The 27375-nt window shown below is 45.0% G+C and overlaps 1 protein-coding gene across 14 annotated transcripts in view; it reads left to right on the top strand.

Moving 5' to 3' along the window:
- The window catches only part of TENM4 (teneurin transmembrane protein 4), a 972743-nt gene that overhangs the window by 374271 nt on the left and 571097 nt on the right, over positions 1 to 27375 (top strand). The window lies entirely within an intron of this gene.

The raw sequence follows: 27375 nt of genomic DNA on the forward strand, positions 1-27375 counted from the left end.
TGAGACACATTTTGCACTCCATGCATGACTCACTCTTTATGTGACTTGGAGACCTCCACAGACCCTGTGAATTTCTGTCGGCTCCCAAATTATCCACTTTTGTGCCGTTCCCTGCTTGTACAGAAAGTTGTTAAAGGAGGCCCTATGACAAGTTGCTGGAGCTCAGACAGATCGCTTTCTCTACCCTGGAGGTGCCTGCCTCTTCCTTCCCAGCGAGAACCGGGCAGTTAATTCCCTTCCTCTTCCCTGCAGTTTCTTGCTGCTCTTTACATCACCTTCTCTGGTGAATCATTTGGGACGCCGTGCTATCACCAGCGTTGCCGTAAACCCTTTCTCCAGATCCACACACGAGATCACTTTCTGAGGAGAAGCATTAAGCAGCGATTTGGGAAGCATTTGAGGCATTTACTTGCCTGAAAATGTAACAGGCACGGAAGTGCGGGTGGCATATCTATTGAGTCAGAAAGGAGCACTTTGCTTCTCCACCTTTCAATTGAAAGAACGTCTCACATAGGTCATTCCAGCGCTGGGGATCCTGGTGCATCCAGGCTGGAGGGATCGAAAATCAAGTATTTCAACAGTTAAAAGGGATGCAAAATGTAATAAATAAATCCAACACAACCACAACAAATAGTGATTTAGCATAAACTGGTAGTAGATGAGAAAAAAAAAAAGAAAAGAAAGAAAAAGAAAGGCAGGTAACAAAAACTGTCTTCTTGGGTAAACTGAGGCCAAGAGGCTTGTCTAAGGATGTGTACCTAGCACGTGGTAAGCTGATCTCCACACTAGTTCTCCTTCTACCCCTGAGTTGTAATCATTGCTAGGATAAATTCTTTCAACCTGTCAGCATTGTGTCTCTGAGCAAATATCTTAACTTAGCTGAGCCTCACTTTCCCTGCCTGTGAATCGGGGATGCCACCACCTATTTTTCCAGATTGATAAGACTATGCTAAAGGAAGCATTTATGCAGGGGCACCTCACTGATTTCTCAGCCGTATGACCTCTGAACCTCAATTTTCTCGTCTCTGAAATGGAGGCTGTTGTGAGGACTTAAAAACACAAATTTCCACAGTGACTAGAGCATTGTAAGCACTATGTAAATGTTAGCTATTTTCATTATTATCATTATCCTCATTATCCGTATGGAGGAAGGGAGCCCTTAGTAATTATTCTTCCCCTTTTGTGTAGGCACAGTTGCACTGTGCTTAAAATAAGGGCTCTGAATGTAAACAAACTTGAGTTTAAAGCCTGGTTCTGCCACTTACTGGCAGTGTGACGCTGGGCATGCATCTCTACTTTCCTGAGCCTTAGTTTCCTCGTCTAAGACGTGGGATAGCAACAGTGACCTTGAAGAGCTGCTTGCAAGGACTGGAAATAACTCACCTGTCACATCAGTTGTACTAACAAAATTATAGTGGTTATTCTTTCTTTCTCAACTGCAATTTTGACTGATTTCAAAGTAATATTCCTCCAGGCCAAGAGCCAGGCAGCCTTCCCCACATTCTGGTCTGTTGCTACAGGAGCTCTGTTGCCCGCGATTTAGATAGTTTGCATCATGCAGCTGTACCTCTGTGTTCTATGCAATGGAGGCATGATGAAAAAAGCAACTAAGACCACAGCCCAGGAATCTTGGCTAAGCAGGTGATGAAAACCTCGGCAGGTAAACAAGGAGAGCAAACTCTTGCATTCAGTTGCAACCCTGGGATGTTACCAGACGTAGGAGACAGCAGCAAGGAGAGGAGAGGAGCCAGTGGGCTGTACCTCTCTCAGAGGTTTCTGAGCCCTACCGGCCCCACCAAAGGTAGGCTACATTCTTCTTGCCCTGCAGAGACCCTCCATCTCAGTGGAAGGTAGGTGGACAGCCTGTAGAGGGAGTGAGTTAACCTTCAGGCCAATTTATCACTAGGGGAGCCTACTGTACCTGGTAGGAATATCTTAGCAACCACCTGCCTGCCCTGTTGGGGTGCTTACCTACCCTGGGCTCAGGGACGAGGGACAGAGCTTCAGGATAGGACAGGTTGGAGGACGGTTGGCTTAGAGTAGGATACTCCACTGTTTGACTGAACAAGAGTGTGGTGGTCAGTCCTGGGCAACACATCTGTATTCACCAGCATCTTTATGATACAGAAATGCGGTGTCCTGCTCATATTAGGTATCTAGTTTGATTGTACTGCTCTCCCTTCCCTAGCCCTCGGTTAAAGGGAAAAGCATTTGTCATTTGTTAGCACAAAAGACACAAGACTTAAGATCAGGCTGTGTGTTGCTAGCAGTCTACTCAGTATGTCTAAAATTATCCATTTGGTGGAACAAGATTGAGTTGTTGTAGATGTTTGACTTTTTTCTTTTTTTGCTTACGAAGATGGTGATTTTATGTGGATCTACTTAATTTCAGATTTAAGTTGTTGGCTTATTGCTACAAAAGAAAGGAATATGCTGTTCATTTAAACAGTTTTTGTGTGTGTGTGCTTCGCTCAGTGTATGTCTCTGGATTCAGAAGAGTGAGCCAACTCTTCTGAGTTCTGCAACTGAGAACAACCTATCTCTTCTTTTCTCATACTTCACAAATCATTTAGCCTTGAGCGGGTTCATGAACCAGTAGTACAGTGCATTTCTCACAATATCAGCGTAATGTTCTTGTTTAAGAAAAAGAGATTTGGAGTCAAACGTTTCAACACTGCCACTGACTATTCTGTGACTCTAGGTAAGTTGCTTAATATGTCTAAGCCTCAGTTGCCTCATCTCTAAAATGGGGATGATATTAGTCCCTATCTGCCTTACAGGGTTTTATTCAAAATAAATGAGACAATGCTCGCAAAGCTCTCGGCATTGTCACTGGTACATGGTAAGTACGGAAATGCCACCAGCAGTGACACTGGCCGCGGCTATGGCTGCTGCCCGAGTTGGACAGGCTTGAAGACTCAGGTACTCGTTTCCATGACAAATTGTTACCCAGCCTGAGTGTCCCCTGCCCCCACACTTCTGGAGCCCTTTGTACTGGCTCACAAGAATGGATTGTTAATTTTTCAGGGATTTTGTGAGCCAGTTAATAAGCATGCTATTGTTAAAAATTAAATTATATAAATTTACACTTAAATAAATTATAGAAAGACAAAGGGAATAAGTACCTGACACTCACTACCCCCTGCTTATTTTACTACATTATACTTTGTTCCTGAGGTTACATACATCTGTTTTATCTCTGTGGTGGAAATATTCTCTGATGGTGTACTGTTCATCTCCTCCCATCTCCATTTTCATTGGTTCCACTTTGAGAGCTTGAAATCAGCCATGGTAGGAGAATTCACAGCACAGATCAGCAAATGCTACACATCAGGGCTTTTTTTTGGTTTTCTTTTGTTTTCTTTTGTTTTCAGTTGTGAAATATTTACCAGCAAACCTTTGGGTTAAAGTCACTAATAAGGTTGGTTGTTTCGTTGTTGGACAAGTTCTAATAGTCAGAAAAATTATTTATTATATTGAAATGTGTTCCTTCTATCTTGAAATAAAAAAAAACTACCATAAATACCCTCTTCCAAGATGATGTCTCGGTGCCTGTTTGTAACTCTACCCCCCCCACACACCCACCCAAAGTGTGTGGAACATGGTAGGCCCTGGAGAAATTATTGTTATGTTAAATTGACAGTCTTTGTATTCAGATCATGATTTTTTAAAAATAATGTTTCTCAGATGGGGCTTCTTCCCTCTAAGCATTAATCAGTTTCAGAAACACTTAAATTGTGATATTGAGGAAATCCAGTCTTGAAGCAAATGTACTTAAATGTCCCCACTTTGAGTGTCTGATGGTTGACTCTTCAAAAATCATTGATCGATAGAGGGGAAGCTGGTCTTAGTTTTGGCCACTGTGGAAAGCCAGTCCCCTTCCAGAGATCCCTGTCTGTGAGTGACCAGCCACCCACGTATAATAATCCCTCCAGTGCCAGACAAACCTGGGGGAAATGTCAGCCTGCTCAGATGCAAGACCCAGAGAGATGAAAGCAGCAAGTTGGGAAAATAACTAGAAGCCTGTGGGAAAGGAGGTTATTGTGAAACATTGGGGATTTTGAAACTGAGGCAAAAAAGCAGCTGAACAAGTTGACACTGGCTCCACTTGGTTGGAGTTTTGGAGTCAGACTTGCTGGAGTTCAGATTCTAGTTGTGTTGCTTTGATGAGCTATGTGACTTTGGGCAGGTCATTAACTGTCTCTGAGTTTCCATTTTACCATCTCTGAAAATAGGGATTGTAACACGTATCCCATTTTTCTCCAGTGGATCAATGAGATAAAGGTATGAAGGCCCAGGAACATAGTAAGAACCAGTAAGCATTAGCTATGCCGCTTTCCATATCAAGGGTCACGCCAACTAACTCGGTGTTTGAGGGACTTACAATGCCTCTAAAAATCAGGTACCCTGTCTGCATCAAAAGCAATTTATCTTTATAGGTTATAGATGTATTACTTTGTTATTTGCTTATTTAAAAAATAAATGGAAACTGTTCAAGTTGACCTTATCATAGCTCATTACGGAAGAAATGGTCATCTTTTTTTTTTTTAAGATTTTTATTAATATAACTAGCATATAATATTACATTAGTTTCAGGTGTACACCATAGTCAACATTTATATACCTAAAGAAGTGATCACCATGATAAGTCCAGCAACCATCTGACACCACACCGCGCTATCACAATATTATTGACTATATTCCTTATGCTGTACATTACAATCCACGACTTATTTGCTTTATACCTGGAAATTTGAACCTCTTATTCCCCTTCACCTTTCCCCTACTTATTCAATATTATTTTATATTAATTTCAGGTATATAGCATATAAAAATGTATATAATTTAAGAAGTGATCAACTCAACTCATCTAGGACCCACCTGGCACTGTACATAGCTATTACTATGTTATTGATTATATTCCCTATGCTTTACTTTACATCCCCATGACTATTTTGTAATTACTAATTTGTACTTCTTAATGCCTTCACATTTTTCACCCTGCCCCCCAAACCCTCATCTACCGCCCTGATAAATCTAGTACCCATTTGACACCATACATCATTATTACAATATTACTGACTGTATTCCTTATGCTGTACCCTACATCCCCAGAATACTTTGTAACAACAAATTGGTACTTCTTAATCCCGTCACCTTTTCCAACCATACCCATCTGGCAACCATCAAAATGTTTTCTGTGTCTATGAGTTTGTTTCTGTTTTGTTTGTTTGTTTATTTTGTTCTTTAGATTTCACATATAAGCGAAATCCCCTTGCATCTGTCTTTCTCTGTCTGACACTCCACTCAGCACAATACCTCTCAGGCCCATCCACGCCACCGCAGATGGCAAGAACCCATTCCATCCCATGGCCGAGCAATATTCCGTTGTATATATGTACCACCTCCTCTTTATACATTCATTCATTGACAAACACCCAGGCTGCCTCCACATCTTGGCCATTGTAAACAGTGCTGCAATGAACATATGGATGCACAAGTCCCCTTGAAGTAGCATTTTGGGTTTCTTTGGATAAATACCCAGAAGTGGGATTACTGGGTCCTTCTTTGTCTCTTCTTATAGCCTTTGTTTTAAAGTCTATTTTGTTTGGTATCAGTATTGCTACCCCAGCTTTTATTTTTGTCATTTCCATTTTCATGAAATATCTTTTTCCCATCCCTTTACTTTCAATCTGTGTATCTTTTGATCTGAAGTTAGTCTCTTGTTGGCAGCATATGTAAGAGTCTCATTTACTTATCCATTCAGCCACCCTATGTCTTTTGATTAGAGCATTTAATCCATTTACATTTAAAGTTATTGTAGATAGATGTGTAGTTATTACCATTTTGTTATTCTTATTTTTGATTTTTGATTTGGTTTTTTTTTGGTCTTAAAGAAGTCCCTCTAAGATTTCTTGTAATATTAGTTTGTTGTTGATGAACTCCTTTAGCTTTTTCTTATCAGGAAAGATTTTTATCTGTCCTTTGATTCTAAATGATAGCTTTACTAGGTAGAATAATCTTGGTTATAGATCCTTGCTTTTGATCACTTTGCATTATTTCGTACCAATTCCTCTGGCCTGTAAAGTTTTTTTGAGGAATCAGCTGACAGTCTTATGGGAGGTTCCTTATATGTAACTGCTTTTCTCTTTCTACTTTTAAGATTCTTTCTTTGTCTTTAACCTTTGGCATTTTAATTATGATGTGTCTTGGTGTGGGCCTCTTTGGGTTCATCTTCTTTGGGACTCTCTGTGCTTCCTGGGCTTGCATGTTTATTTCCTTCCCCAGGTTAGGGAAATTTTCCGTCATTATTTTTTTTTTTAAGTTTTTCAATTCCTTGCTGTCTCTCTTCTCCTTCTTGTAACCTTACAATGTGAATAGTACACTTGATGTTTTCCCATAGGCTCCTTAAACTATCCTCATTTTTCTTGGATTTTTGTTGTTGTTGTTGTTCTGTTTCAGTGTTTTCTGCTACCCTAACTTCTAAATTACTGATTCAATCCTCTGCTTTATCTAATCTACTGTTGATTCTCTCTAATGTATTCTTCATTTCAGTTATTGTGTTCTTCATTTCTGACTGATTCTTTTTTATGTTTTCTATCTCCATTTTTACATTTCCTATCTCTTTGTTGATGTTCTCCCTGAGTTCATTGAGCAATTTTATAACCAGTGTTTTAAACTCTGCAGCTGGTAGATTGCTTGTTTCCTTGTCTCGTTTTTTTTTTTTTTTTTTTTTCCAGTTCTTTTTCTGGAGCTTTGTTCTGTTCCTTCATTTGGGACATGTTTCTGTGTCCCCCCATTTTGGCTGCCTCCTTGTGTTTGTTTCTGTGTATTAGGTAGGGCTGCTATGTCTCCCAGTCTTAGTAGAGTGGCCTTATGTAGTAGGTGTGCTGTGGAGCTCATTGGTGCAATTTTCCTGGTCACCTGAGCTGGATATTCCAGGTGTGTCACTTGTGTGCCCTCCTATGGTTCAGCTTCAGTTGCTGTTTGCATGTCAATGGGAGGGATTGACCATCAGGCTGATTGGTTGTGAGGATTGGCCACGACTACAGTGGAAGAGCTGTTGTGCAGAGACTGACCCTACAGAACAAGATTCACTTTAGCAGGGCTCTGGGGCCTGCCTAGTGTGCCCTTTGGGTGTGTTGTCCCAGGAGGTGGCTGGGTTATCTTTGGTCCAAAGCTGGCCACTGGGCCTCCCACCTTTGGGGCCTCCTTGGAGGGACCCAACCACAGGCCCATTTCAGCAGCAGCTTGTGCCCTGCCTGGCCTACCTAGACTGAACCACAAAGCAATCTACAGATGGCTACCACCTGCATTGAGCTTTCATGTGCCTTGAGAAGCAAAGCCATGAACTGAGTCTGGCTGTAGCTAGTGCTGGGCTTAGGACTGCTCAGCCACAGATACAAGACACACCAAAGCTAAATGCTACTTTTTGGGTTATGTGAACCTTTGAGAGATTTTAGAAAAGTCCCCAGCATGAGCCAAGGCTGGCCATTTATATGGAAAAGCCACTGGAAGCAGCTTGGATGGGCTGAAAGTTGGGTGGGGTGGGGTTTTAGAGTCACCAGGGTGGGGTGAACAGCATTAGCCAGAATGATGGAGACTCAGAAATGGCGACGCCCTGGGTCTGCATGCCAGGAAGGGGAAGGACTCAACAAAGAAACAATGTCTTCTGCCAGCTCTTTGCCTGGGAAAAAGCTGCTCCTCCAGCCATTGCCCTGAAGGCAGAAATACAGTTTCTCCCCAAGTGTCCCTGGTGTGTTTTGAGCTGCTGCCCCAACCTAGAGCTCAGAGTGAATGAGTCTGTCAGTGAGTAAGTCCATGTACTGAAGAACACCTGGAACTGCAGCCGCCCTAGTATCACTCAGCCACAATCTCCACTGTTTTCTTACAGCCAGAAGTTATGGGCACTTCTCTCCTCATCCCTGAAATCCTGATCTGGGGAGCCTGGTGTGGACATGCGACCTCTAGCTCCTCTGGGGAAAACCTCCACAGCTGAAATATCCCTTCTGATTTTTAATGGTCACACCTGGGTGTGGGACCAGCCCGTTTTGTGTTTTCACCCCTCCTACCAGTCTCGAGGTAGCTTCTCCTGTACGTTCTTAGTTATAGTTCTTCAGTTCAACTAGACATCAGGTGTTTCTCAATGATGGATGTTCTGTAGTTATAATTTGTTTTTTGTTTTGTTTTGTTTTTAAAGATTTTATTGGGGAAGGGGAACAGAACTTTAAATTGGGGAACAGTGTGTACTTCCAGGACTTTTTTCCAAGTTAAGTTGTTGTCCTTTCAATCTTAATTGTGGAGAGTGCTGTTCAGCTTCAAGTTGTTGTCCTTTCAGTCTTAGTTGTGGAGGGCTCAGTTCAGCTCCAGGTCCAGTTGCCGTTGCTAGTTACAGGGGGCACAGCCCACCATCCCTTGCGGGAGTCGAACTGGCAACCTTGTGGTTGAGAGGATGTGCTCCAACCAACTGACTAATTCGGGAGCTCAGCGGCAGCTCAGCTCAAGGTGCCGTGTTCAATCTTAGTTGCAGGGGGCAGAGCCCACCATCCCTTGTGGGACTCAAGGAGTTGAACTGGCAACCTTGTGGTTGAGAGCCCACTGGCCCATGTGGGAATCGAACCGGCAGCCTTCAGAGTTAGGAGCACCAAACTCCAACCACCTGAGCCACCGGGCTGGCCTAATTTGTTTTTTTTAATTAGTTTATTGGGGTGAAAATAGTTAGTAAAGTTATACATAATTTTGATGTGGTCATAACAGGAGGTAAGCACAGTGTTTACCTACTCTGCCATCTTGACCAGATCACTCCCAAAGTGAAAAGATCGAGCTCAGTGTTTTATAAATACCACTAAGCAAGGAGAAAATTATTTTAAAAGTAATTTTTGTCATCTTCCATTAGACACCAATTTCCTAGGCAAAAATCAAATGTAGGACATTATTGAATAAATGAAATAACAGGCATGTCGCAAGATGTTAATAACTCCCATTGCCAAGTTCTGAATGGAGGAAGAATCATTGTGTACTTTTATTCTTGACATTTTGTTCTATATCACCACTTGAAGCAAGCAACATATCTGTGCATTTTAAAGAGACCTCCATTCCTTTCTTTTCAAAGTTCTCTAGAGTTGGGCCTCAATGTTATTTGGTTGACGGTGAGCAGTGGGAAACCTAAGGAACCTGGCTTTGGTGAGGAGCCACTGACTCTGTTTTGGGCTTTCCCCTCTCTGTGCCCTCCACCAGCTTCCCTGGAGGAGGTGGTAGAAAATGATCAGAAAGGTGAGGGAGTTCTCAACTAAAAAAAAAAATCAACTTCAACTGCATGCATTGAGAAATACAAACTCACTGCAGTGTTTGTTCTAAGAGCAGTGTAAAATTTTACAAAATTTAATTGAAATAAATAGGAAAGCCAAGAGCACTTTAAAGTAAGTCTACAGACAGTAACACTCAAATCCGATCCCCTCTTCTATCTCTATCTATATATCCATCCATCCATCCATCCATCCATCCATCCATCCATCCATCCATCCGTTTATTTATTTACTTAATTTTGCCTTTCCCAATAATCTCTCAGCATATACCTCTTTAATAATCCCAGTCTCAGTCCCTCATTCTCTTTCTCTATTGATTAATAACCCTTTTTTCTCCCGTAGTCTGTTTCCTCACCTGGCTCAGAATCTTGGGAAATATTGAATAAGAACCACCCATGTTCCAGCATTAGGAAAAACAAGCAGTGGCTTTCAGACTTTGGTTAAAATGTAACTCATACAAATACATACTTCTTAGATCCTGGTCAATATACCTGTATATGTAATAACAAAACTTGCTCTTGGGTGTGATGAACTCTGTCATTTTTTTAATCTTTTCTTTTCTGTTCCATTCCTTCTTGTCTTTAAAAATGCTGTTTCCAATGCGCTAACTTAATTTCTTGACTCACAAATGGGATATAACCGACAGCTTGAAAACACTGACTTAGAGCAATGTGCCTTGTACTTCCATGGGCACACAGATCACCTGTGGCCTGGACAGGTGTCAGACTCTGAGTCTCTACGTCTGCGATGGGAACCACAAGTCTGCATTTCTAACTAGCTCCCAGGTGACACTGATGCTGCTTATCTATGGAGGACAGTTGAGCAGCCTGGTTCTCCAGCACAGGAACTGTTCAGCACCATGGACAGGAGGCCATCTCCACCCGAATAACAAACCTTTGAGTCACCCCAAGTGTTTGGCGTCTCTGCGAAGCATGTGGCGTCATGGAAGGGGAACTTTCCAGAAGCTGCCTGACTTTCCAGAACTTTCCAGAACTTTCCAGAAGCTGCATGTGGAATGGTTGAGTTTGCTTTCTGTCTCTGAGTGGTGGAGCCTTGGGAGCAGTGCCCCGGCAATGGACTAAGGCATGGAGTACAGGGCTGGGGTCCCCAGGGAGCTCTTCTCATGGCAAATAGTCCAGTTCTTCTTACTTCCTTCCTGATTGTCCTGGTTTGCTCCAGGTCCTGCCTGGTGACTCACTGTGGTTCTGCCTTTATTTGGGACCTTGCAGAAAAGGCTTAGAATGTCTTTCCCGCAGATCCTCTTTCTGGTGAATGCCTACTTCCTGCTATTACTCAGCTTAAATGATGAGGCAGCATCTTTGCCTTTGAGTGCGTGTTCCTCTCCCCCTTTGTACATAACTCTGTTGGAGCCCTAAGCTTATATTATTAAACACATCTCTGTGTTCATATTCTCCTCAAAATAGGCCTGTCTTTCTTGGCCCTGGTCGCCTTAGAATCACCTGGGTATCTTCTGCAAAATACTGATACCCGGGCCTCATCCCAATTAAATCCAAATTTCTGGGTGTGGAGCCTGGGCAGCAGTATTTTTTAAAGTTCCCTAAGTGACTGCAATGTGTAGTCAGGGCTGAAATTACTGAATTAGTCTGGGTTCCCTGAGGATGAAGCTTATGTCTTACTTACCTTTTCTTCTCCTCCTCCTCCTCCTTCTTTTTCTTATCTCTTCCATCCTGCAGCACAATGTCCTAGACTCCTATTAAGTGTTTAATGTAAGTAGCTAAAGTTTCTTTATCACCTACCATGTGCCAGGAACTAAAGGCTCGCATTTTCCCCTGCATTACCTCACTAATACTTCTTACAATGGACCTCTGAGGTAGGTCTTATTTATTCCACTTTGCAGAGGAAGAAACTGAAGTTTAGAAAAGTTAAAACACTTATCCAAGGTCACACAGCAAGAGGCACAGCCAGTGCCTGAGCTTGATCCAGGCCTGTGCTGGGCAGCTTGGAATGGCAGTGCCAGGCTGCTCAAACTGAAGCCCCAGCACCTTTTGTCAGGGGGGATCCAAAGCCACAGATAACCTTGATTCATTTCTCTCCACCATCAGTTTTTCTGGAGTTTTAGGGAAAATATAGACAGCTTATTAGTGTTATTATACTTTTTTTTTTTTTTTAATAATAGGACCCCTTTTTACGTGCCTTCTGTTTGTCAGGCACTGTACTTAATATCCATCACCCTCATTATCCACCTGAGCTCCATGGTAACACTGTGAGGTAGGCATGATTATTTCTACTTTGCAGATGGAAACATTGAGGCTTAGAGAGGTTAAGTGGCTCTTGCAAGGTCACCCAATCTGAAAGCGGAGAGTTAGGTTTGAAATCAGCTTTTCCTGATTGCAAAGCCAGTCCCCATTAACGGCTCTGCTCATTCTGTATTTGCAAAACACTCAGCATGAGTATCTCATTAGATTCTCAGAGCTCAACAGGGAGGTGGGTGACATGATTGGAAGAAAGACTCGGGCTGCAGAGTGGAGGATGGAGGATTGCTGGGATTGGCCACCGGGGAGAAGACAACATAAGCAGGGTCTCCATAGACCAGAAGGGCTGCACATGGAAAGTGAAATGGCTCAGCCCTTACTCGCCTCCCCAGAGCTCCCAGCATTCTTGCTATCCCTCCTGAGAGAGTGGGGGAGGCAGGTCCAAGGCACGGCCATCACTCTGCCTGCTTGGGGAGGGAAACAGAGGAGCCTCTGTTGTTGCCACTGGAGCTCCGCAATGATAGATGGAGGGCCATTTGTCGAGCCTGAAGCCATCACTCATGGAAGACAGTGGCCCACTGGGACCCAACACATTTGCAGAAGAGTGTGAAGCAGACAGAAGCAGGATTATGTGAAACAAAGCCAAAGGAAATTTGTTAGGAGTCTGATTTCCAGAGCCTTGCAATGGGCAGGAATGGAGCTCTTTCTGTGCAAGAGTTATTAGCAAGTGTATGTGGAGCTGAGGCCAGTTGCTGGCTTCCTGGTGTCTATTAACAGCAAACATTGGAAATGATTATGTAGGATTTCACAGAGGATTCTCCTTTTGGAAAGCATTCCATGGGGTATATTTGGGGAGGGAAGGAGGTTCTGGTGCATGTCATTTCATGTACTTTGTGGTGAAGAGCTAGTGTGGGGAAACCTGGACCCATACCTTCAAATGATCAGCTGGGGTTTTCTTTGCGTGTCCGGAGTTCTGGTCCATTTGCACAAGGTCTGGGAATAAATAAGCCAAAGCATTAATTTCACTTGGTTTTGGAATCATATTCTAAAATGCTAGGAAACCCGCCTCTCCCTCCCCATTTTGTAATCTGTTGAAAAGTTAACATTGCAGGTATGAATGGGGGCTTATAGTTACAAAAACAACTGAGGTCAGGAAATAATGATGTCAGGTCTACCTCCTTGCCTTCTAGTTTCGGGTCAGGGAGCATTATTAGCCACATAGGCAGATTATTTCTGACAGTGGCAAAGGGTGAGGTCTTCTGGAAGACAAACCGAGTGTGTTTCAGCCTCAGTGAATGTAGAAATAGGAGGGCAGCCAGTCCTGAGGGTAACACCATCACAGCCTCGAAGACAAGCCTTGCTGCTTAGAGAGAGTTTGCTTGCCCTGGCAGAGAATGCTCTGTTGGGTGTGGGCTGGTGCATCTCGTTGGGAGGAGAACAGCCCACTTCAGAATGTGCCTGTGGCAGGCTTGGCAGGGGCTGTATCCACTCTGCCAGGTGCTCTTCCCGTCTTGTGTCTCACCACGCCTGGCGGCAGCCTTCCAGAAAAGGCTATTGGGAGCACTCGCTAACTGAGCCTTTGCTAACTGCTTGGTTCTTTGCAAGGCACTGGCGAGCTGAAGATGAACGAATTCACAGGTGATATTACTCAGTGGTTAACATCATGTAAGTTGGAGCCCCCATGGCCTGGATTCAAGCAGGAGCTCTGCCACTTGCTTGTTTGGGCATATTACCTGACCTCTCTGTGACTCCAAGTCTTCTTCTGAAAAATGGGAGTACTTATAGGACAACGTCACAGGGAGGCTGGTGCATTAAGTAAGCTGTGGGGACAGAGTCCCAGAGAGCAGTTTCCAGGCTCACGGCCTCACGTGGAAAGGTGCTGGCTGGGTTATTAGACGGCCATCGGCTGTAATCAGATGGTCATCTGCTGTGGCTGGGTGGCCATCAGCTGTTACGGGTTAGCCATTAGCCACTGATATAACTGCTGTGGCTAAGGTGGGGGATTGGTTGATTAGCAGAGAAGTGGATGGTGGATTGCGGGTCGTGTCTTGCCCGGCTGCCAGTGAGACTGGGGTGCAGGAAGACCTCATGTTGGAGTACTGGCAGATGTTTGCTCCTGTGTCTCCAACCCAGCCGCCAGTGGGAATATAGTGGTATGAACCCCCTACCCATGGCTCCGTGGGTGTTCCTTTTTGGCCATATCCTGCATTCTTGTGTGGGGGGTGGGAGCTGAGACCCTGCATGACATAAGCTAATATACAGAGGGTGCCAAACAAAAAAGTATCCACATTTTTAAAAAGGAAAAAAACTATTAAAATGGTAATACTCAATATATACTGATAACAAAAATGAATACAAGTCACGTTTGACTTCTGCAATTACAAGAGGTGCTCAAAGTGGTTACCATCAGTGTCCAGACACTTCTGATTATGGCGAACTACTGCTTGAGCAACGTTGACCAAAGTGTCCACTTCTATACATTTTTTTGGCACCTCCGGTATATAAAGTATTAAATAAGCTAATATATGTAAAGCCTTAAGTAAGCTAATATATGCACAGCGTTTACCAAATGCATAGCACATAGTGTTGTATCATGTTTTCTGCTGCTGCTGCTCTTCTTATTTTACATATATTTACTGAAATACACTTGATGTCAAGCCCCGTGCTGTGTGCCAGGGAGACAGCAGTGAACAGGACATGGCCCCTCCCCTCATGAACTCAGTGTTGAGGAGCCAGCCACATGCATGACAGCAAGTGGTGTGTCTTCTGAGTAAGATTCAGATGGACTGCTTTGGGAAGTTATCGGTGGGAGAAATCAAAACCGGACTGATGGACCAAGGAGAGCTTCCAAGAAGAGGGAACACTCACCGTGGACTTTGAAGAATGGGGAGGAATGTCTCACGTGGAGACAGCAGGATGAGGGTCTGCCCTGACCCTGCCTGGGAGGAGCTCCCCTTCTTGGGAGAGTATGTGGGGACCTTGAAAGTTTCTGAGACTCGCTCAGGGCCCTACAGCCAGTGAAACGTTCCCAGGGAAGAGAGAACACAGATGGGCCACGCCAGTGAGCATCCTGGGACGCTGAGGAGGGAGAAGCACAGGGGCTTGAACTGCAGAGAAACACTTCTCATGTGAGTTGGGGGAGCAGACACTGGAAGAGTCTGGATTATTCCAGAAGAGGAACAGCAAAGTTCAGAGGCAGGAATGAACAGAACGTGTCTAGAGGAAGATGAGCAGGCCTGAGTAGAGGCCACTGAGTGCTCGCTGGGAGGGGAGGTGTGGCCGTTTGATTACGGAGAGCCCAGAGGGTAAGCGCAAGTGTTACGCTTTAGTCTTCAAGCCAGAGAATGATGGGTGAATTTGATTTCACTCAGAAGATTCCCTGTTTCCCTGAAAATAAGACCTCATCGGACAATCAGTTCTAATGCGTCTATTGGAGCAAAAATTAATATAAGACCCAGCCTTATGTTATATCATATTATATTGTATTATATTATACTATACTATACCGGGTCTTATAGTGAAATAAGACCGGGTCTTATATTAATTTTTGCTCCAAAAGATGCATTAGAGCTGATTTTCTGGCTAGGTCTTATTTTCGGGTAAACACAGTTTTTATGGGCTCACTAAAAAACAAAAAAACAAAAAAAGAAAACCATCTAGATATTGCAGGTTTGTAAACTATTAGCCCAATCGACAAAGTAGGATTAACAAGGTCCAATGGAGGCAAAGTCCGAGGAAATAAATAGCACATCCCCTGTGCGGGTTCCCCTCCATGCCTCTGCTGCCTCCAGCGCTCAGCCTCCACCATCTCTGAAGGGACAGGGAACAGGGAGACCAGCATGTAACGGGCTGGACACTGTGCTGGCTACTTGTCTGTGTACTTAATTTTCATCCCAGAAGCCCTGTGAGGCTTAGGCATAGGAACAGAGAGTCAGAGAGGTTATGTGAGGTTATTTCAGTCTCTCTGACTCTAAGCCACTGCCTCCTCCACGTACAAGGGAATCCAATGTACTCATGATTGGTGGATGGAGAATCTTGTCCCATTAGAAGCTGGAAATGCCCAGTGTTCATACACACCGAGCAATCAGAATGGTTTCCATTGTTTCAGCCGTGCCATTCACAAACCCTCCTTTGTGTCTCATCTTACTGCTACTTGAGTCATTGACAGTAGGCTGATGAAGGGATATATGAACCTGAGGACCTCTGCCTCCACGTAGGCACTCTCTAAAGCAGTTTTCGGTGAGTCACGTGTAAATGTAAATAATATTTTGAAACTGAAATCTAAAGAAAGGAGAACAGGCCATCTCCCTCCGACCCATTCCATGGCTGTGGAGACTGGGGCGGTGGTGGGGGAGGGGGCTTTGGGCTTCTATCTTATGCTTTTTCTTCCTTTTCCCAGAGACACCCCACAATGACCTCCTTCCTCCCAAGACCCCAGACCTGTGGCAGTGGCAGGTCTGGAATATCAGGGGTAAGGGTGGGAGTGGGGAAATCATTTCTTCAAAGGTCTACCCCTGCTGCTCCAGGCTTGGGATAAGCAATGGTTGGAACAGGCAGGATGAAGGAGGTCCACTGTTACAGTGGGGTGTTGGTAGGAAGGAGAGAACTCTGGAGATGCGTGGATTGGCTTCAGTCCTGCCTTCCTGCCATGGAAGGACCTTGCTTTGCTCCTTCCACACCTGACAACTATGAAGTAGGTATATCACCTACCTTAAAGCTCCTGGAAATTAAGTGAGGCACGTGTGAAAGTTCCAGTGTGGAGCCTGGGGCCTGTGGATCCTCAGAACCGCCTTAGCTCCCTCTTTTGTTCACAAAAGGGATGATCAAAGTCAGCGTTCTGTCCTTTCTGCGTTTGGTTGGCCTTTGAGGCTATAGACTAAAGTCTCTATTTTGCCCTAAACTTGGGACCATTGGCGTGTTCACTTGATATCAAGCTAGTATTTGATGAGCTCTTCCATCATAGTCTTGTTTTGCCACCTCCTTACACTGCTCGAAATGGACGTACAGGTTGCATTATTCAGTGCTTCATTCAGCAGAGGTTTGGGAGTATCTCCCATGTGCCAGGCCCTGTGCTGGGCTTTGTGTAGACAGAACTGGGTAAGGCAGAGTCCTGCTCACGGGAGCTGCCCACTGGCTGGAAGGCAGACACATATACCAACAGTGACAGTCCTATGTGTCATGTGTTCTGGTTGACGGAAGGAGACATGACAGGTTCCCAAAGGCAGACTTGCATTGATCTTGAAGGTCAAGTTGAAGATGGCCAGATGAAAGAGGGAATGGCATGGACAGCAGCATTGGGTTACAGAGAATATGACACATTCAGGAAACTCTGAGTGGCTCTGTTGGAGTTTTCAGATGAGGAAACCGATGCTAGGAGAAATCAGAAGTATTCACATAATGAATGCCACCCATGGCAAGTCTTCTCTCCCTTTTCTGGGCCTATTTCCCCATCTTCCAAACAAAGGTCCCTTTCAGCCGAAATTATCCAAGATTCTCTCTGCCTGTGGCTCAGAGCCTGCAAATCAGCGTGAAGCATACTTGGATCTCTGTCTGTTTATCTTATCTTCCTATTTATATTTGGAAGCCTATTTCTTCATCTGTTAGAATTGCTTGCATTACCCACCCTGGAAGCATCTCTGTTTACCTTGATGTGCTGTGAGCACGATTCATGTTTATTAATAAAACAAGGCAGCTTGCAGCAACGAGAGGTGGGGAGCACAATTTTATGACCAACTGTTTCTGTTGTGGGCACCTTGGTTGCCATGAGAATGCCCACCCTACACGGGCACCATTTGACTTCCAGGGGCAGCCCTGGAGGGATGGGATGAAGACCTTCTTGGTCCATGTGGGAAATGCTGACCTGTTTCATCTTCTTCCCTACCTGGAGATGCAAGCTAACAGCCTATAGACGTGTTTTGGGGCACACATCCTCTTTTAAATATCAGGATATTTAATATAAAAACCAGGACACTTTGCAAAAAATACGGATTTCTACCATCTCTTCGAGAGTCAGATTTGGCTCTCTGACTTACAGGTTGCATTATTCAGTGCTTCGCTCAGCAGAGGTTTTGGAGTATCTCCCATGTGCCAGGCCCTATGCTGGGCTTTGAGTAGACAGAGCTGGGTAAGGCAGAGCCCTGCCCACAGGAGCTGCCTGCTGGCTGGAAGGGCAGACACATACACCAACAGTGACAGTCCTCTGTGGCATGTGCTCTGGTTGACGGAGGCAGAGGAAGGAGACATGGCAGGTTCCCAAACACAGACTTGAGCTGATCTTGGAGGTCAAGTTGGAGATGGCCAGATGGTTTCATACCTTCCTATGTGGTGTCCTCCACTGGGACCAAATGGTGGCTGCCCCTTTCAGAAGGGCTTGACTTCTTGAGTTGGCCACAGTCCCCACCCCTCCTTATTATCTTAACCTCTCTAGTCATTTGAGTTTGCCACCCTGGACCTCCTCCTTCACTGAAACCCTAAGTTCATATCCTTAGGTTTCCCATGTGGCAGTATATAATAATTACTCAAAAGTTACTGATCTATATAAGCACAGAGCACTATGCAGGTAACAAGGTCCTTTCCTGTCCATTTTCTCATCACAGCAGCTTGCAGAGGTGGGCATGATTGTTCCCATTTTACAGATGAGGAAACTAAGGCTCAGGGAAGTGAAATGATCCTGAGTCCTATGTATCATTTGGGTTTGGAGAATCATGCACTTGGGAGGTGGTTCTGCAAAGTGGGCAGAGCATGGCTGAGGGGCCACAGGAGGCCTGTTTTAGAATCTGGTTTCAACACTCACTTGCTGGGTAGCTCTGTGCAAGTCTCTGCCCTGCAGGGGCTCAAGTTTCTTCCTCTGTAAGTGAGGTCACTGCCCTAAATCAGAGGTTCTTAATGTGAGCATGTGGCTGGGAAAAAATGTTAGCATTTTCTTCCATTGCGAATATAGGCAATAAACCACAATAGCATTAGAAGTCTCTGGGACTTTTTTTACCAGGAGGAATCAGATACTTCTGTATCCGTTTTTGGTTGTTGGAGCTACCTCAGAAATCACATTTACACTCATTACTACTTCAAGGTTATGAGAGTTATTAAACCTACTTCTCGATCTTGTTATAAATCTTGACTTATAAAAGAAATAAAAATATTACCGTATCACAAATTTATCATTTTAACGTTTTGATAACCATTTCAATACAATTGGTTTCCACTGCAATCTGATGGATTTTATTTTATGCATTTGGAAACATTTTTCTGAGAAAGGATCTATAAGTTTTAAGGACCTGCCAAAAGGGGTCCCTGAGACAAAAAGGTTACAATCCTTGTCCCAGATGATCTCAGGTTCCTTGAATACCTAAGACTTCAGGATCTGTGAGTGACAGGCCCAGGGCCACTCATTGCGCAGCCCAGCCCACGCTGGGTCCGCATTTGGAGCAGCTTCAGAGGCCGCTTCCTGGGGCCTGTGCTGTGTGGTGGGTGTTCACTGACGTGAGACCAACCTGTCCCAGTTTGTTGGTGGCTGCAGATGTCAGAGAAGGCTGGCACAGGGCCACAGGAACAGGAATTCAGTCCCTCATTGGACGCCCTCAACAGGCCTCGGCAACCCGTGAAGCCTCCTGCCCTGGAGGGCACCGGGTGCTCGGCTCTCGGTCTCCACAGCCGCCCGGTCTCTCTTCCCACCGGTTCTTCCCTGTAGACCCTTGTGTGGGAATCCCAGACCTGGGCACTTCTTGCTTTTCAGGGAAGGAAGCCAAGCTGCAGAGAGGGCAAATGCACGGCTGAGGGTCACACAGCCTGTCACGGTCAGAGGAGGGACCTGTGCCCCTCCAGGCTGATGCCCATTTCCTGGAACATGTGACCCACTGATCCACTTCCCCGGGGGCTGCCTTTTCCTTCCTGTGAAGGAGAATCTTCAACTAGTCTTTTCTTATACATTCCTACTCAGCAGTTTTCTTTCGAGAGCTTCTATTCTTTTTCTTCTCTCCTTCCTTTTTCTCCACTTTTTTTTTTTTTTTTTTTTTAAAGCAGTTCAAGTTCTCTCCTAAGAATTCAGTCTGGTCCTTTAGGGAGCTGTACTTCTGAGTTTTCAGACCCCTTGCACACCTCAGAGCAAGGCATGTAAGTACCTGGGCTATTTCCTGAAGTCTCTGTAGTAGCCATTGGAAGTTAACTTCAGCTTTGACCCTGGAGACAATGAAAAGGGCCAAGCTTACAGCCTCATGGTCTTGATTATTCTTTCATCAACTATTGATTGAGCCTCTGTGTCAGGAATCAGGCTGAGCAGTGAGGATGGATAAAAACAGTGTACAAGATGATACAGTCCCTGCCCACACGGGACTTCTATTCAAGGCAGACATTGAATAGCTAGCTCAGGGGTGCTGGCTGTAACGAAAGAAGGGCCGTGGACAATAGGTTGAGCTGGCCATCTAAATTAGTCAGCAAAAGCCTTTCAAACTATATGCCTTTTAAGCTGAAACCCAGAAGGTAAACAGAAATGAGCTGGGGAAGTTCTAGAAATCAGGACAGCATGTGCAAAGGCCCTAAGGCAGGAAGAAGTGTGTGTTGATAGAGGAAATAGAAGAGAATATGGAGAGAAGCAGACAGTGAGGTTAGAGGGATAGAGAGAGCCCAGAGATGAACACCTTATAAAGTAGGGCAAGGATTTGAACGTATCTTGAGGACAGTGGGAAGCCACAGAACTTTTAAAAGAAAAAAGATGTGCTCAGATAGCACCTTTTAAGACCATGCTGGGTGCAGGAGGAGACTCAGAGAGGGTAAGAGGTGAAGCAGGGAAATGTGCTGAGAGTCTTGCAGTAGCAGCCGTGAGAGAAGGTGGTCTTTTGGACTAAGGTGCTATCTGCTTGATAAGGACTTGGGGATGGATTTGAGAGCTCTTTATGGGGTGGATAAAGTGACTAATGAGCAGGAAAAAGTCAAACCCGTAAAGGCTCTGCCTCCTTTACGTCTCGTGAGTGCCTGGAGGTAGCGGAGACCATGACCTCGCCCTGGTGGGAGAGGCAGCCCCTCCACGGCTGCCGTGCCCCCCTTCACGCTTGGTTGCTTCAGCCCTGTGTCTTCATTGCTTGGTGCCTGAACTTGCTAGGAAATCTGAGCAGATACAGACAGAAAGGTGGGGAAGTAGCACTGTCCCATTCATTTCATTCATTGCATCACTCAGGTCTTCTTTGTTGAGACCTGACGTGCTAAACCTAATTTTTGTGCTCCCTGTCCTCCCAGAGTTCATGATTCAAACAGTTACCCAAATATGGAACTATGAACTATGAGAAGTACAGGATCATGAGCAGAGGTGACACGCAAAATATTTAACCACCTGGAGTGCACGTGTGCTAGCCAGAGCAGGCTTCTGCAGTAATGCTTCAAGGGGTGTCTGGGGGGACTTTCACATACCACACCTTATATTCTGGATTGTGGGGAGGTCCTCGGGGTCCTGGGGAGCAGCTGAGGACGTAGTGGGAGACATCCAGGGGCTCAGGCAGTGACTACATAGCAAGTGGTATGGACGTGTTTCCATCTTTTAACCATAGTCTGGTATGCACCTGCTGATCTAGACTGGGAGTCTGGGAAGGCTTCCTGGAGGAAGTGACATTTGAGCTGAGATACGAAGGGAAGGCCTGCAAAGCTAGGGTCAGTGGTAGAAGAAACAGCCTGTGTAGATACTCTGAAACAGAATAAACAGTGGGATGCTTGAGGAAATGAAAGGTGTGGGGCACATGGTGAGAGGAGGCAGAGCTTTGGGTCCTGGAGCCAGGGGAAGGACCACATTCCCCACAGTGCAGGATGCAGGGAGACCAGCTGGGAGGCCACTGTGGAAGATCAGGTGAGAGAACACTGTGGCTTGGAGCAGGGTAGTGCAGGCAGAGATGGTGAGAAGTGGACATGATTGGGAGAGTTAGAACCAGCAGAATTTTGATGATGGGTCAATATGGGGGTGCAGTGTCAAGGCGTGGCCTAGGTTTCTAGTTTGTGTTGCTGGTGCAAAGTGGCATCATGCACTGAGATATGGGGACCAGTAGAAGAGGACCCTTTGGAGGTAAAGATTGAGCTGTTGACATGTTGAGTTTGAGGTTGACAGGTGGGTCCAAATTTCAAGACACATTCTTCTGGTTCCTGCTCTGCGCAATTAGGGCAAATCACTTTGCCTCTCTGGGCCTCCTTGTCCTCAACTGTAAAATTGGGGACATAAAACCTGCTGTATAGGGTTGTTGCAAAGGTTATAATGAACAGGGAGTGAAGCACCTGACACATTGTAAGCAGGCAGTGGCCATAGGCCGTCACTGGCAGTGGTTGATTTTAATTACACACATATGCTCAGGAATCTTACATGATCCTGTTATAATGAGGCACATCTGGTACATTTTCTCCTTTATGAAATAAAATTCCAAGTCCATGACAATGGTGGTGATGATGACGATGGTGATGAAGATGATGGTGGTGGTGATAATTCTGTTTCCGCGGCTGTTTGAAGCGTATTAAGCATCTGCCTCCATCATTTAGGGAGACGGTGTTATATGGGGGGAAGCTTATGGCGCTCCAATTTAGCTCTGGGCGCTCTCTTCCTGCCTCCGAAGCCTTGGGCATGTCATGTAATCTCTCTGAGCCTTAGTTTCTTCAGTTTTAAAATGGGGATGGTGATAATATGTACCTCCCAGGATAGTTATAAAATTCAAACTAAATGGCTTTATGTGGAGTTAATATAATGCCCATTGCCAGATGCACAGTGGTGCTTAATCAGTTCCTGCTCTGCTCTTATGTAACCACAGTTCCTGTGCCTTAGGGGAGAAACTGGAAAGTGACATCAGGCCCCTCGCAGGCGGACGTCAGCCCCGCTTCTCCCTTTGCCTGGCATCACCTCCTCCTTGTCCACGTCCTCCGCACATGCCCTCCCTGAGCCTGGAATTCCCTTTTCCTGTGCTGATCAAATGCCTTTTTAGCCTCCAGGACCCAGGCAAGTGCCACTTCTTGCACGAAGCTTTTCTGATACTGCCAAGGAGAATCCACAGCTCTGTCTCTTTTGTCCCCGCAGCCGTGTCACTTGGCCCTTCCTTGAGCATATCCAGCACTCACCTTTGGGTTACAACACAGACCTGTGTGTCCTTGACTATAAACCTCTTGGGCCCATGACCTTGTCTGCTACCATCTCCTGCTACCCTCAACACTGAGCCTGCGTCCACCCGTAAAAATCATTTCACTTGATGGAATTGAATTTGACTGATTGGGGCTGGAACAGCTTCTCAGCCACGCTGTCAGTGGCTCTAGGCAAGGGGCATGAGATGGCAGGGGAATTGAAAGACCTACAGAAGAGGATGCTTGGGCACAGCTGAGTCAGAAAGGACCAGGGTTTTTGCAGTGGTTTTGTAGTTGATGTCTGAGGGACCCTTGTCAGGGCAGCTCCAACAGCAGCCGTGCCCAACACCTCTGGTAACCAGGCCACTGCAGTCAGGCTGCAGTGAGGAGCTGGGCAGGGGCCACGAGCAGCCTCATGGATAGACTAAGGATCCTCCCATTGGCCCTGGATCAGCCTTGGCTCCATGGCTCTCCCTGCGCTAGCCTCACCCTCCCGTCTGTCCTCACTGCAGCCAGAATGATTGATCTCAAGGACAAACGTGGCCCCATCATTGCCCAGCTTACAACCCTTTGATGGATTAGCTCATTGCTAGAACCTGGCACATGAGGCCCCCCAGGCTCCCCCTCTGCATTCTTCGTAATACCCATGCTCTCAGAGGTCCCACTTCTCTTTCTGCTGCTTGCACATCTCAGAATGGGGCCACATTTCCTATCTCCTGCCATGGACCTTTCTGTTTTGCAAACACTGCACTCATGAGCCCTGCCTGAAGCCGGTCTTACCCAGTCCTATCCTGGTAGGATTGACCCGTTCCCGGCTGTGTCCTGCTGTAGATCACAGTCTCCGCATCCTACCTTGGTACCTTTTAGTGCCGGGAGCATGTCTTATTCACCAGCATTAGTGGTGGAAATTATAAAAGCAGTGCATGCTGCTCAGGCCCAACGGGCAAGCCCCAGCGAGGTGTTTGAGAAGTGCTATTCCACAGAGTTCTCACAGCAGCCCTGGACGGTGGGGGTAGTGATCTCCATTCTGCAGATGAGGACACTGAGGCTTAGAGAGGTTAAGTCATCTTAGTCAGAGCTGAGATTTGAACATGGGTCAGACTCATGCTGTTTCCATCGTCCTGACCACCAAGTCCAGTCTGGGTCTGACCCCAGAGTAGGCAGCCAGCAATTGCTTGTTGATGAAAGGGTGAGTAGGAAAGTTGATGTTTCAAGGAGAGCTGATTTGCTTGGTTTTTAAAAATTAAAAAGGCTCTCTGACATGGTTCCATAGGCCTGATTGGAAAGAAGTAACAATACCATGCAACATATTGGATCATTGTTGGACTTTCCGTGTTTTTAGGTAAATAATAAAACCCATCATTATCTCTGCTGTACAACACAGGAACTGCCTTGCTCTGAAAGCAAGGCAGAGTGTCCCTGGCTGGAGGGGCAACTTGAGTTAGGGAACCCAGGGGGACATGGCCAGTCTTTTGAAGGCCAGCTAATGCATCAGTATTTCACTCTCGCGCCTGCCAAGCCATAGTGCGTTGTTGGGTTGTTTGAGCTGAGGCCGTGTGGCCAGAGTACAATTTCCTCATCCAAAATTGCTTCATGCCACCCTGATCTTACACACAAAAAAGAAATCTGACTAAGGGGAGTGAAAAGGGAAAAAAATCTTTGAAACACCCGGGAGAAAGCTAAAGTGAGCAGGTTTTGAGGGCCTGATCAGCCGCAGAAGTCCAGGGAAAAATCCACTCCCCAACAATGATCAAGCTGGAAATTACAGACCACGTTCCTCTGGGAGAGCTCCTCCTCGCTCAGACATCTGGCAGCAATACGACCCGCGCAGTTTCAATCAACAGTTTCCTGACGTCAGTGTCCACATCTGAAAAGGAGATCCTTAGAACTCAGGAAGCAGCTCTGAGCCCAGGGTCCCTGGGACCTCGTGGGCAGGGGCAGCAGGGACTTCCTGAAAGGAGGCATGACCCGGAATTGCGGAGAAGTAGGGCTCAGCTGAGGACCTGAAAGGGAGCCAGTGTGACTAAGTACACAGACTGAAGGGGAGATGGAGGTATTGAGAGACCCGAGCAGTGTAAAAATTGGGTCCTAGACACAGCCGTCTAAGGCACAGTGGCACCTTATAGACTTTGGATTTGATCTTCCTTGGAAAGGAGGAAGCTGTTAAAGGGTTTTAGGCAGGGGAGATGATCCAATTTACATTTTTAAAAAAAAATCCCTCTAGCTTCTGGATGGTGAGAGAATTGGAGCAGAGGGTGTAGACGACCAGTTAGAATGTGCAGCAGTCTCAGCGCGAGAAGATGTTGATTGTGGTGCTAGAGAGGGGGGAAAGGAACCGAATTAAGATCTACAAGTACTTAGGAAGCAGGATGGATAGGACCTTGTGACTGCTTGGCTGTGGGTAGTGACATCCAAGGAGGTGTCAAGGCAGGTGTTTGGGTGGTTTTGCAGTTGATGCCTGAAAGGACCCTTGTCAGGGCAGCTCCACACCAGGTTTCTGGTGGGGCAGCTAGGAGATAGTGGGGCCATTTACTGTGATTGAACGCACTGGAAGAAAGCTAACAAAAAGGATCAAGGCAAAAGACAAATGGTAAACTCTATGTACTCAACAAGAAAGAGACTGATACCCGACCAAGAAATGGGGAAAGGGGCAGCGAACTTGCTGTGCCCAAAAGAAGTACAAATGGCCAAAAAGCATAGAAAAAGATGTTCAACTGATATTCAAAAGATGCAGATTAAAATAGCTGGGCTCTATTTACCTATCACATTGGCAAAGATTAAAAAAAAATTGCACACTAATGCTTAAGATTGATGAAAGCATGAGGAATTGGCATGCCTGCGTACTGTTGGTAGAAATGGAGAATGATACAGTCTTTTGTGGGCGGGAAGCTACAAATTTGGTAAAATATTAGCTACAAATTTGGTAAAATATTAAGCAGTATATCTAAGTATATAACCAAACAACCACATAAAGATATGCGTACAAAAATATTAAAGTATGCCAGTGAAAAGTTGGAAAAAACCTGTATGTTCATCAGTAGGGGATTCATTGTGCATCTATGTAACTATTTAAAAGTAAATGAAAATTAATGTGTATATTATGATCCCATTTTGTAAACTATTATGGATGTGTGTGTTTGTGAATATCTGTGTATATGGGTACTTAGATAAGGTTTAGAAGGAAATACATCTAAACTCATATTGCTAATGGTAGGTGAGTTTTCATTGTATTTGGGTAAATAAAAATGTAATATTTTAAAAGAAGAAAAGACGATAGCTGCAATATAATAGAGGCTTTAATTAAAGTGTTGTCATAAGGGAAACCCAGAGACTGACTGACAAATACTGACTTGGTTGGTGGAGATGCCTTCTTGGAAGAGGTATCATTGGATGGCGTATGAATAATCAGGGTCATATTTGTTTGTTTTTCTGTTTCTGTAGGGCTTTGTAGCTCATATTCAGTGAGACATGGAGAACTCTCCAGATAGAAAGTCTGAGCCAATTCTGTAGGCCTTTCAGTGTGTTTGCTTTCTGGTCATAAAAAATTCATGCCAATTAATTTTAAACCAGATGACACAGGAAAGGGAAGTGTAGAGCTCTAGAAAGACACTCAACAGCTTCGATCAGTGTCCAAGTACAGTCACTTTGCCACTTTCTCCTACTTCCCCTGACTCGGTTGGGATTTTATACTCATCTTCAGTGGCAATAGTATTTCTGGATGCTATGTTATCAGCCCTTTCTATTTCCTTGGTTACTATTTTGGATCTTTGAATAAAGAATCACTTTCACTTCACATTTTCTAAACTTGGTATTAGCAGCTTCTTACCAAAGTGCCCTTTTGGGAACTTAAATTGGCGTTAATATAGTCTAGTCACTTTATGGAAAAGCTGGTGACCTAACAACTGAATGACCCTTCCTTGATTGGGAAACGGAACTTAATTGGTGGCATGATGACATGGAATTGCATATCTGGGGTCTGATGGGGGCCAGAGGAGGAACTGGGTACACTCACAGAGCACAGGGTCAGAAGAGGGCAAATTGTACCCAAATCCCAGGGCCTTCAGTTATTAGCTGTGTGACCTTAGGCACCTTTCTTGACATACCATAAGCTTTAGGTGATTTGGCCTTTCAGCTTTGAAATATGACAAACTTAGGTTCTGAGATGTGGCTGCAGCATAGTGAGGGACCTTAGACCAGTCTTCCCAAGAGAAAGTAGGCATACGGCTGGGAGCAGGTACTGCAGGGATGAGCATTTTAAATTTCAAAGCTATTAATTTTAATGAGCATTAAAAATATCCAGAGGGTGCCAAAAAAATGTATACACATTTTGAGAAAGGAAAACTGTATTAAAATTGTAATACTCAATATATACCGATAACAAAAGATGAATACAAGTCACATTTGAATTCTGCAATTACAAGAGGTGCTCAAAGTGGTTACCATCAGTGTCCAGACACTTCTGATTACAGCAAACTACTGCTTGAGCAACGTTGACCAAAGTGTCCACTTGTATACAGTTTTTTGGCACCCCCGGCATATGTATAAACAGCACCTCAGACCATGACTTCATAGATAGTTTACACGGTATCATCATAATTAAAAATTCCTTTAAATTGTTAGCTACCATTTTGCAATTATAGACTCCATCTTAGTCTAAAGGTTGCCTGTCATTGGACCAGAGAGAGAGAAAGGGCAGAAATAAAGAGCTGCAGAAACTTTTTTAAAAATCCATTGAAAGTAAAGTTAAGCAGAAAGTGTGAATCGATTTAGAAAAATTAATG

The sequence above is a fragment of the Rhinolophus sinicus genome, linkage group LG06 (assembly GCF_036562045.2).
Source record: "Rhinolophus sinicus isolate RSC01 linkage group LG06, ASM3656204v1, whole genome shotgun sequence".
Lineage (NCBI taxonomy): Eukaryota > Metazoa > Chordata > Mammalia > Chiroptera > Rhinolophidae > Rhinolophus > Rhinolophus sinicus.